Source organism: Eubalaena glacialis, chromosome 13 (assembly GCF_028564815.1).
Source record: "Eubalaena glacialis isolate mEubGla1 chromosome 13, mEubGla1.1.hap2.+ XY, whole genome shotgun sequence".
Classification (NCBI taxonomy): Eukaryota; Metazoa; Chordata; class Mammalia; order Artiodactyla; family Balaenidae; genus Eubalaena; species Eubalaena glacialis.
The window spans coordinates 81578300-81583355 of record NC_083728.1 but is presented as its reverse complement, the minus strand read 5'-3'; the positions used below and the strand labels follow the sequence as shown (position 1 = coordinate 81583355).

Here is a 5056-nt window from a genome sequence, read left to right as displayed (position 1 = left end):
GATTTCTTCAGTGATCTCTTGGTCATTTAGTAGCATATTGTTTAGCCTCCATGTGTTTGTATTTTTTACAGTTTTTTTCCTGTAATTGATATCTAGTCTCATAGTGTTGTTGTTGGAAAAGATACTTGATACAATTTCAATTTTCTTAAATTTACCAAGGCTTGATTTGTGACCCAAGATATGATCTATCCTGGAGAATGTTCCATGAGCACTTGAGAAGAAAGTGTATTCTGTTGTTTTTGGATGGAATGTCCTATAAATATCAATTAAGTCCATCTTGTTTAATGTATCATTTAAAGCTTGTGTTTCCTTATTTATTTTCATTTTGGTTGATCTGTCCACTGGTGAAAGTGGGGTGTTAAAGCCCCCTACTATTACTGTGTTACTGTTGATTTCCCCTTTTATAGCTGTTAGTGTTTGCCTTATGTATTGAGGTGCTCCTATGTTGGGTGCATAAATATTTACAATTGTTATATCTTCTTCTTGGATTGATCCCTTGATCATTATGTAGTGTCCTTCTTTGTCTCTTGTAATAGTCTTTATTTTAAAGTCTATTTTGTCTGATATGAGAATTGCTACTCCAGCTTTCTTTTGATTTTCATTTGCATGGAATATCTTTTTCCATCCCCTCACTTCCAGTCTGCATGTGTCCCTAGGTCTGAAGTGGGTCTCTTGTAGACAGCATATATATGGGTCTTGTTTTTGTATCCATTCAGCCAGTCTGTGTCTTTTGGTTGGAGCATTTAATCCATTTACATTTAAGGTAATTATAGATATGTATGTTCCTATTACCATTTTTGTAATTGTTTTGGGTTTGTTATTGTTGGTCTTTTCCTTCTCTTGTGTTGCCTACCTAGAGAAGTTCCTTTAGCATTTGTTGTAAAGCTGGTTTGCTGGTGCTGAATTCTCTTAGCTTTTGCTTGTCTGTAAAGGTTTTAATTTCTCTGTCCAATCTGAATGAGATCCTTGCTGGGTAATCTTTTTTTTAAACATCTTTATTGGAGTATAATTGCTTTACAATGGTATGTTAGTTTCTGCTGTATAAAAAATTGGGAACACTTCACAATTTGCATGTCATCGTTGTGCAGGGGCCATGCTAATCTTCTCTGTATCGTTCCAATTTTAGTATATGTGCTGCTGAAGCAAGCATGCTGGGTAGAGTAATCTTGATTGTAGGTTTTTCCCTTTCATCACTTTAAATATGTCCTGCCACTTCCTTCTGGCTTGCAGAGTTTCTGCTGAAAGATCAGCTGTTAACCTTATGGGGATTCCCTTGTATGTTATTTGTTGCTTTTCCCTTGCTGCTTTTAATATTTTTTATTTGTATTTAATTTTTGATAGTGTGATTAATGTGTCTTGGCATGTTTCTCCTTGGATTTATCCTGTATGGGACTCTCTGCGCTTCCTGGACTTGATTCCAAATCAGAAAAGCAGAAGTAAAATTGTCACTGTTTGCAGATGACATGATACTATACATAGAGAATCCTAAAGATGCTAACAGAAACCTACTAGAGCTCATCAATGAATTTGGTAAAGTAGCAAGATACAAAATTAAGGCACAGAAATCTCTTGCATTCCTATAAATCTGAAAGGGAAATTAAGGAAACATTCCCATTTACCACTGCAACAAAAAGAATAAAATACCTAGGAATAAACCTACCTAAGGAGACAAAAGACCTGTATGCAGAAAAGTATAAGACACTGATGAAAGAAATTAAAGGTGATACAAACAGATGGAGAGATATACCATGTTCTTGGATTGGAAGAATCAACATTGTGAAAATGACTCTACTACCCAAAGCAACCTACAAATTCAATGCAATCCCTATCAAACTATCAATGGCATTTTTCACAGAACTAGAACAAAAAATTTCACAGTTTGTATGGAAACACAAATGATCCCGAATGGCCAAAGCAATCTTGAGAAAGAAAAACGGAGCTAGAGGAATCATGCTCCCTGACTTCAGACTATACCACAAAGCTACAGTAATCAAGACAGTATGGTACTGGCAGAAAAACAGAAATATAGATCAATGGAACAGGATAGAAAGCCCAGAGATAAACCCACACACATATGGTCACCTTATCTTTGATAAAGGAGGCAAGAATATAGAATGGAGAAAAGACAGCCTCTTCAATAAGTGGTGCTGGGAAAACTGGACAGCTACATGTAAAAGAACGGAATTAGAACACTCCCTAACACCATACACAAAAATAAACTCAAAGTGGATTAAAGACCTAAGTGTAAGGCCAGACACTATAAAACTCTTAGAGGAAAACATAGGCAGAACACTCTATGACATAAATCACAGCAAGGTCCTTTTTGACCCACCTCCTAGAGAAATGGAAATAAAAACACAAATAAACAAATGGGACCTAATGAAACTTAAAAGCTTTTGCACAGCAAAGGAAACCATAAACAAGACAAAAAGACAACCTTCAGAATGGGAGAAAATATTTGCAAACAAAGCAACTGACATAGGATTAATCTCCAAAATATACAAGCAGCTCATGCAGCTCAGTGTCAAAAAAAACAAACAACCCAATCCAAAAATGGGCAGAAGACCTAAAAAGACATTTCTCCAAAGAAGACATACAGATGGCCAACAAACACATGAAAGGATGCTCAACATCACTAATCATGAGAGAAATGCAAATCAAAACTACAATGAGGTATCACCTCACAGTGGTCAGAAGGCCATCATCAAAAATTCTACAAACAGTAATTGCTGGAGAGGGTGTGGAGAAAAGGGAACCCTCTTGCACTGTTGGTGGGAATGTAAATTAATACCGCCACTATGGTGAACAGTATGGAGATTCATTAAAAAACTCAAAATAGAACTACCATACGACCCAGCAATCCCACTACTGGGCATACACCCTGAGAAAACCATAATTCAAAAAGAGTCATGTACCACAAAATTCATTGCAGCTCTATTTACAATAGCCAGGACATGGAAGCAACGTAAGTGTCCATCGACAGATGAATGGTTAAAGATGATGTGGCACATATATACATTGGAATATTACTCAGCCATAAAAAGAAATGAAATTGAGTTACTGGCAGTGAGGTGGATGGACCTAGAGTCTGTCATACAGAGTGAAGTAAGTCAGAAAGAGATAAACACATACCGTATGCTAACACATATATATGGAATCTAAAAAAAAAAAAAAAGGTTCCAAAGAACCTAGGGGCAGGACAGGAATACACAGACATAGAAAATGGACTTGAGGACACGGGGAGGGGGAAGGGTAAGCTGGGACGAAGTGAGAGAGTGGCATGGACATATATACACTACCAAATGTAAAATAGCTAGCTAGTGGGAAGCAGCCGCATTGCACAGGGAGATCAGTTCGGTGTTTTGTGACCACCTAGAGGGGTGGGATAGGGAGGGTGGGAGGGAGACGCAAGAGGGAGGGGATATGGGGATATATGTATATGTATAGATGATTCACTTTGTTATACAGCAGTAACTAACACAACAATGTAAAGCAATTATACTCCAATAAAGATGTTAAAAAAAAATAAAAAATAAAAAGAGTGAGCAGGAGTTAGCCGGGTGAAGAGAAAGAAGTATATGCCAACAAGAAGAGGAGCATCAACGATACAGTGAGGACTCCCAGAAGCCCAATAAGGCCTGAGAACCACACCCAGAGGGCATGTAAACAGGAATGATGTTCAAGGCTGCACTGCAGCGTGGCTCCATGGAGACAGGGCTGCCACTGTGAGATACTTTTCCTACCCCTCCACTGGGGACTGCATGAGAATTGACCCTATGACTCAGGAATCAGGATTCAAAATGCAGCTGCCACACCAGCTGCAAAATGACCCCAGGTATCCCCTGCTTCTTCACATTTCTAACTTCCGACTTGGAGTCCAGGCAGGGGCATGTGGTCAGCTGAACCAGGTGGTGGGTCCATGCCAAGCTTCAAGGGAGGCTGGGAAAGTGAGTGTCTTGGACTTTCAGCTTCTCAGTTGAAGTTGGGCTATATCAAGAGGGCTCAGAAGCTAGGCAGCCAGAAAGAAGGACAATTATCACTAGGAATGGAAATGAGGGGATGGATTTAAACGGCTTTGCAGATTTCCTCAGAGAGAAAGTGTCTCAACTACTGAAGGAAATTAAGGAACTCTTGGCCATTAGGATTTTATTAACTCCTAAAGCGAGCCCTCCACTGCCTAAGTGGACACTCTGGCCTTGCAAATTGAATGCCGCTCTCTGCAGTTGCATGATGTTTTATGATCGGTGTACACGGATACTATCCTTTACAAACCACCGTCCATTAAGGAAACAGCATGTGTTTCCATCGCTGCTTCTCTGATCAGCCCAGTCTGACATTTCAAGTATTTTCTATTTCAACCCAGAAGGCCATCGTTCATGTCTTTATCCTGAGCATCTCAGAAGGCTGAGGAGACGATTCTGGGGGCTACGTCTTGCCTAACAGGGATGTGGGAGCCCCCAGGGGCATCTTGGATTCCTCAGTCTTTGTTAGGAGGTCCTGCTTCTCCTTAGAGAGATGCTCTCCCTGGAGTTGAGTCTTTTCTTGCTTCTCCTTCTGCAGGAATATCCTCAAATCCAGACATTTTGGAAAGATTTCCACTTTTCCAGAAAACTTGAAGTCACGCATCATTGTCATCATTGTTATAATAACCAACTTTCATGGCTCAGCAAGTACCATAGAGTCCCTTCACTTAACGCCACAACAATCTTTTGAAGGCATATAGATTGTAATTCACATTTTTTTTGGCCATGCCGCGTGCCTTGCGGGATCTTAATTTCAGAGATCGAACCCGGGCCCCAGCAGTGAAAGCACCGAGTCCTAACCACTGGACCACCAGGGAACTCCCTGTAATTCACATTTCATAGGTGGGGAAGCTGAGACAATGAGAGATTAAGTGATTTAGGTAGCAAGAGTGCCAGGATGTAGATCAAGGCCAGAGAGGATGTGTTTTTCTTTCTCTACATATTTAATCTTAGCTCTGGTCACTCACAAGGATGTAGTAGGGCTTCACACTCAGGTCCTGCTACAGTGACATAAAGAAAAAGCCTCTGGGAGG

The 5056-nt window shown here is 40.0% G+C and overlaps 1 non-coding gene across 1 annotated transcript; it reads right to left on the bottom strand.

Moving 5' to 3' along the window:
• Positions 1 to 1044: 1044 nt before the first annotated feature.
• Positions 1045 to 1146, bottom strand: LOC133104592 (U6 spliceosomal RNA). Its single transcript, XR_009703653.1, has one exon. It is a non-coding gene; the product is annotated as a U6 spliceosomal RNA (small nuclear RNA).
• Between the last annotated feature and the right edge of the window lie 3910 nt (positions 1147 to 5056).